Source organism: Capra hircus, chromosome 1, assembly GCF_001704415.2.
Source record: "Capra hircus breed San Clemente chromosome 1, ASM170441v1, whole genome shotgun sequence".
NCBI classification, from domain to species: Eukaryota; Metazoa; Chordata; class Mammalia; order Artiodactyla; family Bovidae; genus Capra; species Capra hircus.
Window position 1 is genome coordinate 27,754,519 of NC_030808.1, and position 22,511 is coordinate 27,777,029.

The following is a 22,511-nucleotide window of genomic DNA, read 5'->3' on the forward strand; positions in this document are numbered from 1 at the left end:
AATTTTAGAATTTTAGGGTTGGAATGGACATTAAACAAAAGCAAGTCCAACTCTCTTATTTTCCAAATAATGAAAATGATGCTAAGAAAATTTAAATCATGCCAAGTGGCTATTAAAGGAGGAGTCAGAATAAACTGGGAAGAAAGTGGGAAAAGTTGAAGAAAACCTGTAAAATACCAAAGAAATGTTTTATGTGGTTGTGGGGTGTCACCGTCAATTCTGAAATCCAGATAAACCCAATGTGTGCATGAGGGACAGGGGACAGACTGGAAGGTCAAATCCTGTACTGCTCTCTAAGACAGACAGTGTCCTCTTCAGAAGGCCCTGTTGTCAGTGCCTCTTTGTTGAAGTCAATGGAGACAGAACGAGAAGATATTCTTAAACCTTCATCCCGTTGAACATACTGGGTATAATTTAATAGCTAATACCTCAGGAAGAAATGCATTTTATATTAACTGGTATATGGACAGGAGACAAATATACTTGTGCACATAACTAAATAATAATTTTTTTTTCACAAGGCAAACTCTGAAGTTTTTTTTGTTTTGTTTTGTTTTTTGTTCTATTTTAAATCATTAAGATAGGGGCTAACTGTGACCTGCTTGATTGTTGTCATAGTCTGTTAATGGGTTGTAACCCACAGTTTGAAAAATACTGTGGCCATGATTTCTTATTATTTAGTCTGAATTTGAGCTCGTCTTTATGTCCTCTTATCCATAGTAGCAATAATACTCTATAATATCCCTAGTGTAGTTTGCCTTCTTGGCAAATTGCATTTAATCTCCTGCAATCTTTATTAAGATTAAGCCATGCAGTAGGCAATACAAGGATATGTATTTTAGTCAGCTCAGGCTGCTACAACAAAATACCACAGATAGGGTGGCTTAAACAACAGAAATTTATTTTCTCACAATTCTACAGGCTGGAAGTCTGAGATCAAGGTGCCAGCATGATCAGATGCTGGTGAGAGCTTTCTTGCTGACATTTAGACAGCCACTTTCTTGATGTGTCCCCTGATGGTAAAGAGAGAAATAAAGAAAGCTTCCTGTGTTTCTTCTTATAAAGACACTAATCCCACCATGAAAGCCCCACAATTATGGCCCCATCTAAACAGAGTCACCTCTCAAAGGCTCATCTCCAAACACCATCTCATTCATCCATACTGGAGGTACACCTTCAACTTGTGAATTTTGGGAGGACTTAATTCAATCCAAAGATCAATGTAACACAAAGCTCTTTCAAAAAAAAAAAAAAAAGTGTCTTTCCATTCTGGTGGAAAGGAAAACATGGGGAACGTGAAATTGAATGGTGAGGAAAAAAAGTCCTCTGTACCGTGGAACCAAATTTTAAACTGTTACAAATATCCATATTAATGGAGGAATGCTTATTCTTTGTTTTAAACTTGTAAATTTTAAAATACCAAAACCCTTTGGAGAAGCAGCCTAACAACACAAGGTAGCTATCACGAAGTACTGATGATGGCATAACAGGCAGAGAACAGATCATGAAATAGTAACCTCTTCATTCTCTGGGAAAAATATGGAAGAAATCTAGAAGTTTTTCCATGACAGAGTGAGTGGTAAATAGCCCAAAGTCAGAGAATTTCACATCATAACATCAGAAATCTTTGCTAGGATTTCCTCAAGGATTAACTGAGTTGTGCATCCTGGGTAGGTAATGGCCAGCCTCTCAGGAATCATCTTGATCAGAAAGAGACAACACTTCAAGAAAGATACAAGGAATGAAACCAAGGCCTGAAACCAGGCAAGATGATCTACGTCTTGACTGAAGATACTCAGAAGCCAACCAGACAAAAATAACATAACAGTATATACATGGTCCACATGCCTAAAACCAAGCAGAGGAGGAGAGGCAGGATGGAGACAATGAGTGCCAGTCTGGATATGGGCCTCAGTGATACAGAGAAAAGCAGAAAGAAATGGCTGTTAAGCTAGAACAGTATGTGATATATTTAATTGCTAAGCTTGTGACTTAAACTGTGACACTATTACACTTCACTTTTCTTTTATGTTCTCTCTCCATTAACATATTCTGATTTGTCATTTTAACTTAAGAAAAGTATAAGGTTATTTCTAAAAATATAACATAGGTTATCATAAGAAGCTTGGGTCAAAAACAATGTGATTGCATGCTAATATTTTTGGAACCAAGTAGTTAACTCCTCACTATCATTTGCTTCAAAAAAAAAGATAATAGATTGATTTATGCCATACATTAATGTCAGGAATGCCACACAAATTTGTGCAAAGTTCTCATTTATAAAACTGGAGTTCTTTGTACCACCTTACATAAAAAACTATTCTATTCTTAGGAGTCCTCCAAACTATATGAAAAGAAAAATGTATAACAAAGCTTCAACCCAAGATGAATAGCGCACCATTTCTGGCTAAATTTGTATCTGAGAATAGAATGAACTCCATTGGCCAGGGCGCATCACTATGCTATAGCCACTGTGCTAACTTCCGCTATTTCTGAGTGACCACTGACCTTTATTGTACGCTTGCTGTGTACTCACCACTGTGGCATGTAGGCATTGAAGATGCAAACTGCGCAGGGCAGAATTCCTGTCCTATGAACGCTGATTGCTTAATCCCCAAAACAGAAAAGCTACACAGTTACAAAATATTAATACTAAACTCTGTGACATGTTTAATGTGTTACAGGAGCAGAGAGAAAAGGTAGGAGGATCTTCTTGCTATGCAATGGGGCTGTGTCAGGAAAACTGAGGGACAGATTCACAGAGAGATAACAACTGGACTGAACATGTCATGGGGAAGAATGTTTTGTTTTTTAAATAGCAGGAGTACAGACACAGACTTAGAGAATGGCTCTGTGGACACGGAGAGGGGGCTCATGGTGGGGGATGAATCAGGAGGTTGAGATGGACGTATGCGCACTGCCCATAGGTAAAACAGATAGCTGGTGGGAACCGGCTGTATAGGGCAGGGAGCTCAGCTCAGCGCTCTGTGGTGACCTAAATGGGTGAGATGGGATGGAGGGTGGGAGGGAGGTTTAAGAGAGAGGGGATACATGTTTACATATAGCTGATTCAACTTGCTGTACAACGGAAAGTAATACATTGTAAACAACTACATCCCAATTAAAAATATCTTACTGAGGTCACTCAGTTGTGTCCGACTCTTTGCAACCCCGTGGACTGTAGCCTACCAAGCTCCTCTGTCCATGGGATTCTCCAGGCAAGAATACTGGAGTGGGTTGCCACTGCCTTCTCCAGGGAATCTTCCCAACCCAGGGGTCGAACCCGGGTTTCCCACATTGGAGGCAGATGCTTTAACCTCTGAGCCAATATTAACAGACCCAAATGAATCTAGTAAAAAAAAAAAGTAGAATGGAGTATGTTGGGGCCACAGAAAATTTGGAGATTAAATTTTGAGGGTTTACCTCATGTTGTCATGGGCTGAATTCTATGACAAATAAGCCATTTAAGGATAATTTTAAAAACACATGCAACAGTTACTTAGTTTGAAGAGACTGCAAAATACATTTGTAAAAATGAATACCTGTGGTTCTATTAGCAGAATGACTACTTGTGGCTGGGAACAAAATATCTAGCAACAACCTCATGTGCCAATTCAAATATTTTTGTACTTCAAAATATTTAGATGGATAAAGATGAAGTAACTTGAAAAACTCCTTGGTGATTAAAAAATGGCTTAAGTGGTGGTGACGAAATAAGATTATAAATGCATATTTTGATCCAAGTTAGGTCAAATTCACTTTCTCAAGAATTTTAAAAATTGGAGCAGATTCCAGTGGGCTTTGGGTGCTGAGCCATGCAAAACATGGAAAGCTAGAACTGGGACAGGCATGCTTGCCCACGAGCCTTGTTGGACAAGCAGAAAGGCCAACTGCAGAAGAGTGAAGAACAGAGAGAAACATGTTTGAACCTGGTCTCTAAAGTCTCCTGTGTTGGAAAGCACGTTCTTTACCACAGCACCCCCTGAGAAGTCTAATTGAAGGCCATGCGAACACAAATGGAGGAAGCAAGAAACAAGAGCAAGTTGTCATCTTGGTTTCTGGGTCGTCTGGATTGCTCTGGTTTGACTGCTCTTCAGTTTAGTTCCATGCAAAGCCGGGCTGAATTTCTTATCCTTGGATTTCCTGAAACATGCCAATACTATTTTAGGTTTTGCCTAGATAATTGTGAGTGGATTTTGTTATATCTAAGCCAATAATTAACACACTTGCGCCTTTCAAGAGAAATGAAAAGGTAGCCTAAGACCAAGACGAAAAGACAACAAGCTATTTAAAACATAATATACAACATCTCCATCACTTTTACCATTGACTCCACTGAATGAAAAGTAATAGAACATAAATAAATTCAAATATTTCCTTTCTATTCCTCTGGGGTACATAGTAGAACTAAAATTATATGTAATTTTAGCTGAATGAGATGACTTCATAACTTTATCCATAATATTCAGTTTACAGAAGAAATGTATTCATTTTACCATTTCCATCTTTATTGTTTTGTTAAGTAGATTAAACTAAAATGCTCATGGTGATCCTGGAATTTCATTTAGGATTATGATTCTTTCCATCTGGAAAGAAGGTTAAAAGAAGTGTAGTTGATTAGCTATTTATTTCCAAATACCCGAATATATTGAGAGTCTAATTGAATTTTTTAATTATCCAGATGTTGGACATATGTAAACTTTAAAAATAGAAAAAGGAACTGCCGCTTAATAAGTCATAGGTTAGGGCAGCATTAGGAATAGAAAAAACTTTAAGAAGATGAATGTGGCCTTAATGACATTAACTTTACATTTTCCTATTGAGTGACTACTCTCATCATCCTATTCTGTATTCAGTTACTTTATAGAGACTCTCCTTACTACTGGCCCCCTCTAAATCTCTTTTCTTATTAACTCTTCAGAAATTCATTCACACAAAAAGGATTAATAGTTGCTCAGTGTAAGCCTTCCCAGGAGAACTGTCATTTTAAGCCTTTAATTAAGCAGAATAATCTTTTACTGCAGGATTTTTTAAAATGTAGTCAAAAGAAATGGGAGTATTTGAGGAACAAGAAAGTTTGATGCCTCTTATCATACCAGGTAGGTAACCACTCCCCCTCTCTCCTTAACAAATCGGGTTTTGTTTAGCAAAAAGTATTAAGCAGAAGTAATTATCACACTAATTCTGTCTTATCATTGTAACTGTTATCACTGCTATTCTCATTCATGAGTGGTCTTTTTCTAACTTGAAACTTTATATGTTCTTCCCAAAAGAGAAAAAGGAAAGAAAAAAGAAAAATTAGCTCAGTGAAGGGTTATATTGATGATATTGAGGAGACATGGCACCAATAGCAATTTTTATAAACATACATAAAGTAAAACAATTATATAAACTTATAACAAAAATAAAAGAGATAACTTATTCAATCTGTTTTCCTATCTATTGATCTATTACAAAGTTCCACAAAAATTTGCAATACAAGTCCTTAAAGCAAATAATGCTGGTAGAGTTCCTAGATGGTCAATAGGCCACCTAACTACCATATCATATTTCTATAGCAATAGGGATGGACTCCAATTCATTATTAAGTCAAGGGAGGAGCCCACATTCCCTGAAACAAGACAGCTCAAGTGGCAGGTCATGTCATTGGCCAATACACCAAGGAGCTGCAACCACAACTGGGCCCCTGATCACAACAGGGAAAAGGGTGATTCTTCATAATCATATAATAAGAAAATCCCACAGCTTAAGTGCTAAGGTCTGTCTCTCTCCTAGGTCTGATATCTGTTTCATCCGAAGTGCAGTGGATCACATTAAACTCCATATTGGCAACACCTATTATTGTATGATTATTTTAAATAAGTAATTCTCCAGTAGGAGGGTATGTGGGAGGTCTGGCTGTTTGTCTTTGCTTTTATAAAAATATAAAATACAATATAGAGATTTAATAGATGGACACCTATATTGATTCATCAAGTACTTGCTCTTCATTCATCGTCCAACAAATAATTTTGAGGGACTGCTGTGCCAGACCCTGTGTTACAAACAACACGCACACAGACCTGGGACCTAGGATGAAGAACAGGTATGGGCTTTAGAATTATGATGACTGAGTTAGAATGCCCGCACTGATAGTGACAGCTATGTGACTTGAGCAAGCTATACATACTCTCTAAGCCACATTTTTTTATTCCTTAAGATAGATACATATGCAAGGTTGTCATGGGGATTAATGAAAACATAGGAATAGCACCTAATATTGCTACAGTATTCCATCTTGGTCAATTTATTTATATCACTTTGTTTTAAAAAAAATCTGATAAACAGGCAATGTAAATAGATTCTTAATTTCAAAAGCATAAATGATCAGGCAACAAAGTATAAGAATATTACTATCAAATAAAAAAAAAAAAAGCTCTTTAGTAAAACACAGGGGGTACCTTTTGTTGAAATAGTGTATTAGAGGGCATGGATGCATTAAAATGAAGAGAATATTTGTAAATAGCTTCTTCCAGAATTCACACTGATAATCATTAGTTGTTAGGCCATTTGTCAGTGGGAAATATATCAGTTCTCAGTGATTAAAAAAAAAAAAAAAGAACTTCTCAAAAAGTCTCCTCACATACAATTTCATAGTACATATCTAAATAAGTCAGTAGTGTGGGTGGGTTGCTAAGGAATGCTGTAGCTTAAAGCACTTATGTTACAGCTTTGAAAACGTGGGTCCATGTAGATATGAAATTACAAAAATTAAATGGTCAAATCTAGCCACAAGCCCATGTTTCAAAGATATTGTGTACTTGTCGTAGATTGTACAAAATCTTCTATTTGTAAACTGTGATCCCCCGGGGACTTCTGCTGGAGAGAGATGCCCATGATAGAGGTGGGAAGATGTTCACCACAGGGACAGGAATAGTCTTCCCCATACCTTCCTGTAGTTGCAGCTTGAAGATCCTGAAATTTAACACGCAAACCAAACACTTCCAGTCCAGCATTCTGAATACAGTATTGCTCCAGGGATGTTAAGTAACAAATGAACTGAGCTGACTTATTCTGAAGGAATTTACTATCTAAAAGTATTCCCATTCCTATTTCTTCTTGAACAATTTACTTTCCAAAAGGACTGTTGCTGTTGTTCACTCACTAGGTTGTGTCCAACTCTTTGTGACCCCACAAACAGCAGCACACCAGACTTACCTGTCTTTCACTATCTCCCTGAGTTTGCTCACGCTCATGTACATTGAGTCAGTGATGCCATCCAACCATCTCATCCTCTGTCATCCCCTTCTCCTTCTACCCTCCATCTTTCCCAGCATGAGGGTCCTTTCTGATGAGTTGGCTCTTCTCATCAGGTGGCCAAAGTGTTGGAGCTTCAGCTTCAGCATGGACAAGCATAAAGGCAAATGTTTGTTTATTTTTTTTAATAAATTGCCTTTGTCAGTTGTTTTTGTAAGTCAAACTTACTCCTGAACCAGGATATTTCTAGCATCCAATGGGTATACAGTCAGAAGTTCCAATACAATTCAGGCTAATATTAAAGGTTCAGTATATATAGGTGCTCTGGGGAAAACGAATAATTTAAATAAAACTAATAATTTAAATAAATGGGACACATCATCCTCAACTAAATGAACCTTCCATGTCAACAGGATGTGGGACGTGCAGATACCAAGGAATGATCTGCACTAGGTCATTTTACATCAGGGACTTGAGCAGCTGTGGATTTTGGTATCAAGTGTGGGGTCCTGGAACCAATACCCTGTGAATACTGAGAGATGACTGCACCAAGTTTAAAAGCATCAATCAATCCCCAGCAACTGATGCTTTAAATGTATGATCCTTTCTCATCTCCTCTTGAATTCTATTTTACAAATGAAGAAACTGATACACAATGACTCTCAATTACTCCAGGAAGCAGTGCCAGGAGGCCAGTGTTCTAGTAGAGCTACACTTTCCATTCAATCTTAGGTGGAAATCAAAGGACAACTGATGAGATACATAAAATAATCTAATCACAAAATCTAATCACAGAGAAGAAAAAATTACCCAAACATTAATCTATTACTAAGACAGAATACAGAAAAATAATCTAATAAGTAGCTTCCTGTCAAAGCATTTGACTGTGTGGATCACAATAAACTGTGGAAAATTCTGAGAGAGATGCGAATACCAGACCACCTTGCCGGGGTCCAGCCCTGATGGATCCAGGATAATTTGAAGGTGGGACGGAATCCGTGTCCTAGAAAAAACTTATTTAATTACAGATATAGAGGGAGATTAGAAACAGATAGTGTAGTAGAAAAAGAGGCTGAATAACTGGTTTATGTGGAATACTAATCACCACCTACATAGGCCACAGGCGTCTTTCTGTTCTCCCGAGGGAGAGGAGGCACTGAGGCCTCCCCGGTCCGATCTTAGAAGCCCTGGCAATGTCAGTAGGCTTGGTGAGTACCCTCGTACCAGATGGGATTTCAGCCAGGAAAACGGGGAGCAAGAAAGAAACGACACAGGGGAATCAGTCTTTCCAGATACTGATGAGATTTCTTTATTTTTCAGGTTTGTTTATATACCTTTTTGTTATACATAGGGATGAATACAGCAGACCTGACCTTTGTCACAATCAGGCGCTTCATATAAAATTATACAAAGGTCTTATGGGTTTTTACATCATCTTCTAGCCATGAGGTCTGCTGACATTTTATGGCCCTTTCTGATACCGGTCAGTTAACCAGAAAACTTATTTTTCCAGGGGTGATTTTTTCTTAAATCAGGCGCCACCCTCCAAATAAAGTTGCATTCCTATAGGGTGAAGGTGTAGTGAGTTACAATCAAGAAAGGAATTTACTTAACCTAAGGTTTAACATGATTAATCTTAAAGGTTAATACTTATTTCTCCTATATGCTAGTTATATTTATTATAAGGGCAGGGAATATGGAGATTTAGCAGCAAACATCAGCCCAACAAATGAAAACCCTTCACCAATGTTTCCCTTAAGATCTATTTAGTCTTAAGATAGTGATAAAGTTACATTTTTGCATAGCAAGGACACAGTGATTTATAACAAAGTACAGTGATCTATAATAAAAGAGAAAATTCATTAGCTCAAAAAGTCTAGTATTGCTAACATCAAAAACTACTATATTTCCTTTTCTATATTCCAAATACATTGTTTAATATATTCCCAGGTGTCTAAGGATATGGAGGCCTGATGGCAATCATTGACTCATCAATGAAAAAAGCCCTATGCTAATACTCCAAACTCTCTGTGCTATCTATGGTTGAGGGGTTGTCACACAAAGCTAGTCTGTCAGCAGAGAGGTTTGACCTGAGAGATCCTTGTCACACCTAGGGCAGGGAATTAGCAGTAATTATTGGCACGACAAATGAAGAAAAAAACCCTTCACCAATATAATTCCTAATCAACCCACTATACTATACTAATGATCTTCTAACTTCTCAAAAGAGACTGTATTTAGAAAGTTTTAAAACATCCCATGCCTCTCACAGTTGGGAGGCTGTAAACAATCACATGTGGCCAGACGAACCTGATCAGGCAGGCCAGAGAACCTTCAGAGTTCGTAAGTTGAAACACTCTTGTCATGCCCAAGAACTTTTATTAACTTGGAGCTGCAAGTTAACTCCTTCTCTGAGAGAAATGGTGATGGGGGATAGCCCCCGTAAAGTACTCTGATTTTGAGGGTGGATGCTCGGGAACAGGGGGTTTCCTGAGGCTTGATCACACCTTTGTGTATGCCAAGCTTCCTTCCTCATGACCTTTGCCACGGGCGGAGTTCCTCACGCTGGCTCCCAACACCACCTGACCTGCCTCTTGAGAGATCTGTATGCAGGTCAGGAAGCAACAGTTAGAACTGGACATGGAACAACAGACTGCTTCCAAATAGGAAAAGGAGTACGTCAAGGCTGTATATTGTCACCCTGCTTATTTAACTTCTATGCAGAGTACATCGTGAGAAATGCTGGACTGGAAGAAACACAAGTTGGAATCAAGACTGCTGGGAGAAATTTCAATAACCTCAGATATGCAGATGACACCACCCTTATGGCAGAAAGTGAAGAGGAACTCAAAAGCCTCTTGATGAAAGTGAAAGAGGAGAGTGAAAAAGTTGGCTTAAAGCTCAACATTCAGAAAATGAAGATCATGGCATCCAGTCCCATCACTTCATGGGAAATAGATGGGGAAACAGTGGAAACAGAGTCAGACTTTATTTTTTTGGGCTCCAAAATCACTGCAGATGGTGACTGCAGCCATGAAATTAGAAGATGCTTACTCCTTGGAAGAAAAGTTATGACCAACCTAGACAGTATATTCAAAAGCAGAGACATTACTTTGCTGATGAAGGCCCGTCTAGTCAAGGCTATGGTTTTTCCAGTAGTCATGTATGGATGAGAGAGTTGGACTGTGAAGAAGGCTGAGCACCGAAGAACTGATGCTTTTGAACTGTGGTGTTGGAGAAGACTCTTGAGAGTCCCTTGGACTGAAAGGAGATCCAACCAGTCCATTCTGAAGGAGATCAACCCTGGGATTTCTTTGGAAGGAATGATGCTAAAGCTGAAACTCCAGTACTTTGGCCACCTCATGCGAAGGGTTGAATCATTGAAAAGACGCTGATGCTGGGAGGGATTGGGGGCAGGAAGAGAAGGGGACGACAGAGGATGAGATGGCTGGATGGCATCACTGACTCGATGGACGTGAGTCTGAGTGAACTCCAGGAGTTGGTGATGGACAGGGAGGCCTGGTATGCTGTGGTTCATGGGGTCGCAAAGAGTCGGGCACAACTGAGTGACTGAACTGGATTGAACTGAACTGAAATCTGCTAGTGGAAAACAAAATAGGAATGAAGTAGTTGAAGTTCCCTATGAAGGTATATACATAGGCTGAATGTGTAAAGGGATATATTCATATACAAGTTTTACCTTGAGACATTGTCATCTTTGCTGCTTCCTCCCTTAAGTGAAGATAGTTAAATTATTTAATTTCCCCTAAATTAAAATGAAGTTCATAGAAGAAATACATTTTTGAAATTAAAATCTATGATAAAGAAGAAATTTTATAAAGCTTCCATATATTTGCCATCATTTTAGATTACAAAACTGAATCAGCTGAAGACTTGGAAAAAATACACTCTAGGGAGCCATTCAGTATTGGTGAAAGAAACACACTCTGTTTTAATGCTTTGTTGTTGTCGATTTCATCATTTGCTTCTAAAACGCTATGATCAAGCTCTTGGAAATCCAGGCTCCTCAATTTCTTTCATGGATTCTATGGGACTACAGAATAATTTAAAGTTTTCATCTGAGTTAAAGATCTTTACTTTTGTAGTTCATCAACTTCATCTGTCACGTACATGTCACTGAAATGAGAAAAACCTTAGAAGGCAGGAAAAAATTAAAAACAAATTAATGTGGGAAGATGATATAAATCAAGTGGTGAAGCCAAGAGTGAATTATCAAAAGATCTTTCATCAGGAGTGAATACATTTTCCTTTCTCAAGAGGAACCCATTATGTGTTTTTGTTTGCACTATTATACATCAAGGGGCATATTAAAGAAATAGATTTATTAGGATTTAGAATGTGTTTTACTCTGATAGGAAAGAATAGCAGTCCTTCAAATTTAATTTGAAAAGGCTTAAACCATGAAAGTCTACATAGGCCTGGTAAGTAATGAATGCTATGAAAAACAAATACTACTTTTAACTTAAAACACATAACAAATCCTCTCCCATGAGGAAAAAAAATACCAAAACAATACCAAGTTAGAATAAGCATTATTTATTCTATCTAAAATCCTCAGAATTTATTCAGTCAACTATGACAGTTTGAGGTTTTTATGGCAAATCATGTTCTGTTTACTGAGAAGGAAAAGAAACAATTAAATCAAGGGCTGCTTGTGTTTTCTAAGCTTGTTTTTCTTCTGAGTTAAATTGATTGGCTTTACCAGTCGGTTTTGAAAGACATCTATATAAAACAAGAGATTTCAATAAGGAGTTTGAGATTGCCAAGCAATTTGAGAGAACATCAAAGGTAGGCAGAAATTCAGAGATAAAGAAAAATTAGCTTTTCTATGGTTAACCTACCTGTAACTTGCCCAATCATCACACTTGTTAATTAAAGAAACATAAGTAGCCATATTGGAATCTGTGTATGTGTGTATGTAAGAGAGAGACAGACCCAAAGGGATTAGAAGTGAGAAGAAATATCAAAGCATTGAATTTGGCCTAAGAACAGATTGGAGGGAGTGACTATTGCAGCTGGAGAGGTGAATTATTATTGCAACACAGAGAATGCTGTGGACAAGAGATCTGCTAGTGTCTCAACGGTTAAGCAGGAAAAGGCTTTTCTTTTCTAGAGGGAAGTCAACAAAGCTAGAGAGAACCAGGTGTGGGGAAGTGGGATGAAGGATGACCTGATGAGACAACAGATCAAAGGCTGGTTTACTGTGGAGCCCCCTACTCTTGACAGGGGCTCCTTAGGAGAGTTAGGATGCTGGCTTAGGATGAAGGAGGTCAAAATTCAGGGACCTGGGGAAAGGAGAGAAAGTTAAGTTTGAGTGTTCTGATTGATTAGCAGGAATAGGCAGTTCAGCAAATCACATATGAGGCAAAGAATGGAAATTTGGAGAGTCTATGTTTGACTTGTCATAGGTAAATAAGGGCACATCTGTGAGTTGCATCTAAATCACATGGGGTAGGGTGGCTTCTGCAGTATGCTGTTTGCTGGAACACAAGAGTAGGGGGATTTCTTTAACCTTTGCTATTTCCTAGGATCAAATGTGTGTAAAGTGCATTCGTGCTCAATCATGTCCAACTCTGTGACCCCAGGAACTGTAGCTCCTCTGTCCCTGGGATTATCCAGACTACCCTACTGGAGTAGTTTGCCATTTCCTACTCCAGGGAAATTTTCTCTACCCAGGGATAGAATCTGTGTCTCTTGTGTCTCCTGGATTGTCAGGTGGATTCTTTACCACTGTGTCATCTAAAGGGCCAGGGCAAAAGTCAACAGTCTTACTGTTTTAATGTGACCCATCGCTGAGCCTTTCTTCTTCCTTTTGACCAAAAAAAAAAAAAAAAATGTTGTCCCTTATCCTCTCCTGCTACACAGATCCTGGAAGAACCAGTTTGCTGTCTGAAGTCCTAGGGCAGGAGAGGGGAAGAAGAATGATGTTGGAAAATCTTTAAAGAAGCCCTTGAAAAACAACATGTGAGCTGAGGATGGCCTCCTAAAATGATCATGGTCCCTTCAACAGGATAAAAAGCACCTAGAAGGGACATGGTATTTTATCAAATCCCTTCAGTGACCTGGAAGAGTCTTGACTGGAGTGTGCAGTTTGTTTCCAGAGCTCTGAGCACGGAAGTACTATGTGCAGTCTCTGGGCGGATGCAGGCTGCAGAACTGCAGCATACAAGGAGTTAAGAGAGTTTAAAGCTTTCAATAAGTCATCAGGCACATATTGGTGACTGGGTCTGGCTTGAACAAGAACAAAAAGGTCACCTCTGACAGAAGATCTCATCAGGGTGAAAGTATAGACCAGTGACTTTATTATGCCCCAGAGGCTCAGAGTCAAGAGGTGTGTGAAATAAAGCAGGTGGAGATTTTTTTCCACCCTGGGAAATAGATGCTGGATAAACTTGAATAAAGTTCATAAACCTTTGAATTCCTGAGTCTTATTTTCTTAATCAAGAACACTACTTACCACTTTGATGACTTTTAAGTTTATCTCAAGAATTCATAGGCTGATAAGAGCTTGAGAAAAAAGTATTGTTTTTATACGTATACAGTATGCATTGTTTTACACATTCTACCACTATTAAAAGCAATGAAATGCACCATAAATTATGTCATTAATTCCATAAGGCTGAAAGGAAATTAGTTCTGCTCATAAGTAACAAAATGCTGATAGTTCTCATTCGATTTCACCATTTTGGAGCATTTAGAACTTTTATCACTACTGTGATAAATTAGAAGTGGGAATGTAGTCTGTGTTTTCTCTAATTTTGTAGTAATAATGTCGTTTCTGACAAACTTTGTCTCTGTCATCAAAGTAATATGATTTGCTTCTTAATTACATTTCTGGGTGAAGGTAAAATAACAAAGAACCACACCAATGAATTCGTCTCCTTTTAATATATCTTACAGTGAGCTTTAGTTAATGTTGAAGAGATGGAAAGCAGTGCAGGAAACCAGATTAGATTCTCCCTTTCTTTGACCTGTCCTAGTTTACAGAATGTTATTATCTGCATTCCATATATTAAATATAATTACATTTTCGTGTCATCTCTATTTCTCATAATGTTGAAGTGTTCATTGTAGCTTACCAAGAAGCCTTAAATATGGGTGCATGAGAAGCCAAAATGAACAAAATGATTCCAGTTTTTCTGTATCTCATTATCAAGGCTTTATTTAACCACTCTCCTAGAAGAGGGGCAGCTGCACTTAAATTATACCATCACCTAATGGAGACCACCTAGAGAGACTCCAAAAGTCGTTTGCACAATAATTTTTAGAGGCTTTTCATCACCCTTTATTCAGCAACATCCACAAAACCTATCTTAGCATTTGGTGGATGATTCTGAATCTGAAGCACCATTTTCTCTCCTAATCATCACACTCCATGGTTCACGTAAGCTCTGTCAGCCTCCAGTTTCTATGGTCTCTGAAAGCAGTCCCCTCTTTGTACTACTTCCAGCACAGATTCAAGCCACGGGTAACAGTGGCTAGAAAAAGCCCTTCCTCTTCCTCCTCACTCACAACAAGAAGAACCAGTTGAGGACAATATTGTAGAGCAGACTGACCTCAGCTGACTCTCCCAAAACGTTTACTTAACACTGCCCTAGATGTGAGTAGAAATAAAGGTAAATAAATACAGGGCCCAAGCCCTGCAGAATCTGGCAGTGTATTAATGCACCCGGGAAGAGTCTGAGAAGTTTATTCACACTAAACTGTTATTAGCTGACAAGTGTTAGTTCCATCAGGTGCTATTGCATCAGGTTCCTTAGCAACCCAGTTCCTCCTTCCCTAGTTGGGCGGTAACAGCAGGAGAGGCTGGTGACTCGGTATTGTGTGGGAACAGCTTCTCAGGGAATCTGTCAGAGAATTATAAAGTTGCTCAACAGAGGCTCCAGAGAACAGGCTGTCATCCTATTTCATCCTGGACCTTTTACAGAATGGGCTCCCTGAAATGTCCCTGAACAGATTCTCTGCCAAGCAAGAGGGCAAGTGTGCGGAGCTGACCTTGGAGCCAGAAGTCTCAAGAGACTCATTTTCTCATTAAGGATTTTATTCCCTTTAAAAGCACCATAATGTAGCTTGAAAAACTACTTTCCTTTAAGAGCTTGTCTCACAGCCTGATGTACTTTGCGGGGTAATGGCCACAGAATTTAGGTTCAACTGGCAGTAATCCTAAAGGGCACCATATCAAGTGTTCAGAACATCAGGAATTTTAGGCTAGGAATAAAGTGGCCTCCTGAGTGAATTTCACATTTCACTGAGTGGATAGAGGAGATGTACACTGAAAAAAAGGTTTTGGGGGGAAAAAGTCTAGACAGACTTTTAACAGAAGATAACTGTATTTCTCTCTATGGATAGATAAAAACATATATAAAAATACATAGATATAAGACAAAACATATAAATATATATAGATAAGATAAAATATATAATCTATGTAGATATTAAGTATCTATATATAATCTATATATATAATATCTATATATAAAATATATAGATATATTTTTATTATCTATATATCCTACAATACCATCTATATGTATATATAAGTATACATATATAATTTCTTGTATTCAATCTGTAGTTATTTAACAGTAAAAAATGAAAACCAGGGGCCAACCTACTTACACAAAAATTTATAGAATATTCCTTTAGTTTGGTCTATAATCATAAAATAGCAACCTTTTTAAAAAATGAAAACTAGAGGCCAGACTACTTATAGAAATTTAGCTGAAAAAAATTCTGATGACTTCTTTTATCACTTATGCAGGTCACTGAATATGCTTAGGTTTAAAATCTATGAGGACTGTCCTGCAGGTTAAGGCCTTGGCCATTTAGCTTGGAACAAGGCTTCTTTCATCTGTGAACAGACCGATTTTGATAAACTGTTGTTAGCAGTGAATGATGCCATGTGTTCCTTCGCCCTAGTCCCAAAGTGTCATTTATATAAGTAAGGAGAAAAACAGGGGCATGTGGTTTTCTATAGTTTGTGTATTTTGTAATTTGTCATGAAATTTTTCACATACTTGCTACCATGTAATATCCAGTAGAAGACAGACGATGCCCACCTCTCAGTGGCTCAAATAGAAGACCAAGTGTTACAACTGGCTGTTGACATAGCCTGTCATCTCAAATATAAGAGTGAGATGGACCATCTCAGGGGCAGAGACCAGATGTGCTGGAGGAACTTGAGGAAGGGTGAACCACTCTGTCTTGAAGAGGGCTAGAATGGCATTGGGCTTCCCTCATGGCTCAGGTGGTAAAGAATCTGTCTGCAATGCAGGAGGTCCAAATTATACCCCTGGGTAGGGAAGATCACCTGGAGAAGGGCATGGCAACCCACACCAGTATTCTTGCCTGGAGAAGCCCATGGACAGAGGAGCCTGGCAGGCTACAGTCCATGGGGTTGCAAAGAGTTGGACAGGACTGAGCAACTAACACTTTCACTTTTACTTTCTTTCAGGGATTAGCAGCCATTTCCAGTTCTGCCTGGAGCCATTACCACCGCAGGATTAGAATCTAAGGTACAACATGGTGACTATAGTTGGTGACACTGTGTTGTATAATTAAAATTTGCTAAGAAAGTAGAACTTAAATGTTTTTACTTAAAAAGTAAATATGTGAGGAGATGAATATGCTAATTTGGTGGGAATATGCTAATTTCATACCTCTGTATACATATATCCAATCATCACATTGTATACTTTGTATATGTATTACAACTTTGTCAATTACACAACAAAAATTTTAAAAAATAAACCAATGATGTCCATATTTGATTATTAAAGTTATCCAGAGAAGAAAATTTTTTAAATTATTTTAGAAAAAAATCTTGCATCTCTCCCCTCAAGTTCCAAAGTGTTTACTCAATCTTTTTTTGTTTTAAAAAGTATTAATTAATTAAACAGTCTGATGAGAAGGAAGGGGATCTGACCTCAATCAAGTAGCTCATTATGACATATGACAATAACATGTCAGAATAAATAGCGTGTGGTAGACACTCAGTAAATGTTTTGACTGAGTAATAATATTAGTAATTATAAAAAGTAGATAATGTCTGAGGAACTTACTATGTACAAAGTGAAAGTGTTAGTCACTCAGTCATGTCTGACTCTTTGTGACCCCATGGACTGTAGCCGGCCCGGCTCCTCTGTCCATAGGGATTCTTCAGGCAAGAATACTGGAGTGAGTAGCCATTTCTTTCTCCAGGGGATCTTCCTGACCCAGGGATTGAACTCAGGTCTCCTGCATTGCAGACAGATTCTTCATTATCTGAACCACTAGGGAAGTTCCTGTTATGTACTAAACACCTAGCTAAACACTATATTCAGGCAATTCCAGCTGAAACACATTTTTCACAATTCATTTGACAGCAATACCTGACCTAACTTAAAGTCATTTGATGGCAAAACTTCACCTGAACAGCTATGTGACTATTTCTGCTGCTGCTGCTAAGTCTCTTCAGTCGTGTCCAACTCTGTGCGACCCCATAGACGACAGCCCACCAGGCTCCCCCATCCCTGGGATTCTCCAGGCAAGAACACTGGAGTGGGTTGTCATTTCCTTCTCCAATGCATGAAAGTGAAAAGTGAAAGTGAAGTTGCTCAGTCATGTCCGACTCCTAGCGGCCCCATTGACTGCAGCCTACCAGGCTCCTCCGTCCATGGGATTTTCCAGGCAAGAGTACTGGAGTGGGATGCCATTTCTAGTCTTTTTAAATTCAATTTAGTGTGAGTATCTGTGTACTTTCCTGTAGAATAATTAATATCTTTGACTCTACTGCTCAAACTCTGTCATGGGTATTATGTGATACATAGACTCTATTTAAAAACTTCCCTGGTGGCTCAGATGGTAAAGTGTCTTTCTATAATGTGGGAGACCGGGGTTCGATCCCTAGGTTGGGAAGATCCCCTGGAGAAGGAAATGGATATCCACTCCAGGACTATTGCCTGGAAAATCCCATGGACAGAGGAGCCTGGTAGGCTACAGTCCATGGGGTCGCAAAGAGTCGGACACGACTGAGCGACTTCACTTCACTTCACTTCAAAAAATAAAAATGGGGGGCGCAGCAAGGAGAGAGATGAGGCTGAGCTGGGTCTTGACAGTACTGTCCACCTGCCTGAGCACCCTGGTCACGGCCACAGGGGCTGAGAGCAAATGGAAGCTGCAGATTGGGGTCAAGAAATGGGTAGGCCACTGTCCCATCAAATCACAGAAATGGGACGTCCTGCAGCTGCACTACACGGGGAAGCTAGAAGATGGAACAGAGTGTGACAGCAGCCTGCCCCAGAACCAGCCCTTTGTCTTCTCCTTGGGCACAGGCCAGGTCACCGAGGGCTGGGACCAGGGGCTGCTAGAGATGTGTGAGGGGGAAATGCAGAAGATGGTGATTCCATCAGAGCTGGGGTATGGAGAGCGGGGAGCCCCCGCAAAGATTCCAGGTGGTGCAATGTTGGTGTTCAAGGTGGAGCTGCTCAAAATCAAGCAACATTCAGAACTATAGCCAAACTGGAGAGGGGCAGTGGAGAGGCCCCCATCAGGGATCAGACTGTTTAAAGAAAGAAAAAAAAAAAACAAAAAACCCTTAAACTCCCCCTCCCCCCCCAAAAAAAGAAAAATCTTAATCTAGGGTACTTCCAGTCTTGTGGATTTTAGACAAGTGTCGTAGACACTAAGTCCTTCCAATAACATTTGACTGAGTGTTACTATTTTATCTATTTTATGATTGGGAAACCAAAGCACAGAGAGATTAAGCAGCTTTTCTAAGGTCACACAGCTGGTGACGACTGGAGTTAGGACCTGAATTTAGACAGTTTGTCATCAAGACCTATGATACCCACTGTTTTGTGCTACTTCTTATATGGATAATGGCACATAATAGAGAATCAAGTTTCATGATAGGATGATGGAATGCCTATGCATAACCTATAAGAAACTCTTTTATAAACAAGCAGAAATGCTTTGTGTTTCATTTTGGACAACTAGTCTGATGCATTGACCAAGAGCTACAGGTACAAGAAAGTAATATTGCATAGAAGAGGAACAGGACAAGGTCACTTTATCAGCAGCAGGTCCTGGGAAACCCAGGACATCAAAGAAGAAGCAATCATCAGAGGAAGATCTTAGGAATCTTTGTGTTAGATGTCTGGAAGAACCCCAAGGCAGCACCGGAAAACAGGGACCAAAAAAATCAGGAGAACTACACACCCACAGAGATCCAAGAGGTGCTTGAAGATCTCTGCTTCCCTTTTTCATTGACTTGGATGTCCCACTGGGATTACAAGGGTCGCAACCAGTTTGCTACTAGATGCCCTCCCTCTTATTTCCCTCTGCCAAGTGAGCAATCTGTGAAGGCCAGTGTAGAGGTTACCAGGGGAAAAGGGGAAAGAAACAGCCTGCATGATGCTGGTTATTCTTCTCAGTAGAAGAATCTCTTGGGAAAATGATCTTCTCGTTGTTTTTTCATATTTAGAAATAAAAATAATTTTTAAAAAGGAGTAGAGAGGTAGAAATTGTTGTTTTCAACAACAAAGCAGAGGGAAAGGGGCCCTTTGTAAAATAATTGGCTACCATGAAAGGGGCCAGAAGGACTGCAAACAGATGCTGAGGGCAAGCAAGGAGGAGGTCGAATAAACAGATGCTAATGGCCATAAGAGAAATGAGTTTTCCAGAGAGTTCTGTTACATTATGATGTGTTCTGGAGCTAGAAGGTGCTAAGGTGAAATAACTCTACAAATAAGGAGAGGATAATTAAGTTTGCTGGTCTCTGAGCTAAACGCTGGCCAAGTAGAATGGATTGCTTAACGCACCATCTGGAGTGGGGTCCAATTTATCCAGGGACTCTCAGGCCTTGACTATGAAATTAGAAAGGTGAGTTTTTAATACTAAACAGAGATGTTTACTGAGGGCATGATGATTCATTTTCTAGCATGTTTTTATTAAGCGATAATATTTGGAGAAAACCCTTAAAGTATTCTGAGGACAGTGAGTTAATGGTTGTAGCTACATGGATTCACAGAAACATAAATCCATTTTGTTCAGAGATCAAAAGTGATGGTAAAACAAGTTTGTTTAACCTTGAGGTAATGCTGGAGTTGATGTACATGTGGACTTTGGGTGATTTGCATCAGAGACTAAAAAATTATTCAAAACGATTTAAATTCTCCTCCCCTTTTATCCATATAATATGGCCCTCTGCCAAAGCACTTGGATGAGTGTCTAACTGAAAGTTCTTACAAGGCTGACAAATCAACTAAATGGACCTTTTTAATCACTATAAAAATGAAGCATACTTGCAGAGATCAGAATGCCAATTTTTTTATCTGAAATTTCTTTCAGAGAAATTACATTTTAAACTATTGAAAACCAGCCTAGAACTACTTATAGCACAGCAGTGCATTCAAGCCACTATCATTAGTGGCCAGGAAATGCTACTGAAAAGTCAAAAAATACACATTGTGTTAAACCATAGGTATCAGAAGTTTTGACATAAAATAACTTCAGTGTTTTAAAATAAACTTTGGGGGTTCATTTTACATTTAAGATCTCTTGAGTTATGTGGCAAGAAGAAACTGGGTGTCTTTGTGTCCTGGGACAGAAGGTAAAGAGTAGAAGGAAAAATTATGAAATGAAATTTATTTTAAAAATAATTATTGCAACATAGTCATCTAATTTAGGGCTTCCCTGGTGGCTCAGAGGGTAAAGTGTCTGCCTGCAAAGCAGGAGACCTGGGTTCCATCCCTGGGTCAGGAAGATCCCCTGGAGAAGGAAATGGCAACCCACTCCAGTACTCTTGCCTGGAAAATCCCATGGACAGAGAAGCCTGGTAGACTACAGTCCATGGGATCGCAAAGAGTCGGACACGACTGAACGACTTCACTTTCACTTTCAGTCATCTAATTCAACTCTGGTATCATGAACTATAGTAATAGTCTCTTGTTTTTGTCTGTTCAGCCTGCATTTTCCCCTTTTTTTGTGGCAATTATGAACTCTATTTTTGCTTGCAAAGTAATTCAGGTAAGTCTGGCCTCATTTCACCCTGCTCTGAGAGATAAGTAGACACATCCAGTCAAACACATTTACAATGAGTAGCTCAAGGACAGTTATAAGATCCTAGTTGAGCGAGGAAGTTAAGCCCAAGACTCTTTCAGAAATCACTGTAAAGAGACGCTAAGTTGATAAACCAAGAGCCACCAACAGCCTCTATATAGTGAAAGCTTGCCTGAGATTGAAACCAACACAGAAAACAAAAGAGTGAAGAGATGGCTAGAACTGATGGTAAGAGGGGTTGGGGAGAGGAGAAAGAACAAGACAGCCGTTATGACACTTCCTAAAGCTGGCTCTCTTACTTCTGGATTTTTGTGTTATATAAACTAATATTTCCTCTTTATTATTATTTTAAGCAAGTTTATAATTAAGAGTCTATCGCAAAGTTTAAAGATTCACATTTTCAGGAGTTGATAATTTCAGAGAACTAGAGATCAAATTGCCAACATCCATTGGATCATCCAAAAAGCAAGAGAATTCCAGAAAAACATCTACTTTTGCTTTATTGACTACACCAAAGCCTTTGACTATGTGAATCACGGCAAACTGGAAAATTCTTAAAGAGTTGGGAATAGCAGACCACCTGACCTGTCTCCTGAGAAATCTGCATGCAAGTCAAGAAGCAACCGCTAGAACTGGACATGGAACAACAGACTGGTTCCAAATCGGGAAAGGAGTATGCCAAGGCTGTATATTGTCATACTGCTTATTTAACTTATATGCAGAGTACATTATGTGAAAATGCAGGCTGGATGAAGCACAAGTTGGAATTAAGAGATTGCCAGGAAAAATATCAATAACCTCAGATACACAGATGACACCACCCTTATGGCAGAAAGCGAAGAACTAAAGAGCCTCTTGATGAAAGTGAAAGAAGAAAGTGAAAAAGTTGGCTTAAAACTCAACATTCAGAAAACTAAGATCATGGCATCCAGTCCCATCACTTCATGGCAAATAGATGGGGAAACAACGGAAACAGTGACAGACTTTGTTTTTTCGGGTTCAAAAATCACTGCAGATGGTGACTGCAGCCATGAAATTAAAAGACGCTTGCTCCTTGGAAGAAAAGCTATGATCAACCTACACAGCATATTAAAAAGCAGAGACATTGCTTTGCCAACAAAGGTCTGTCTAGTCAAAGCTATGATTTTTCCAGTAGTCATGTATGGATGTGAGAGTTGGACTGTAAGGAAAGCTGAGCACCGAAGAATGGATGC

General features: G+C 39.1%; 1 pseudogene; it reads left to right on the plus strand.

The window, feature by feature from the left end:
* Positions 18,314–18,751, plus strand: LOC102184944 (annotated as a pseudogene).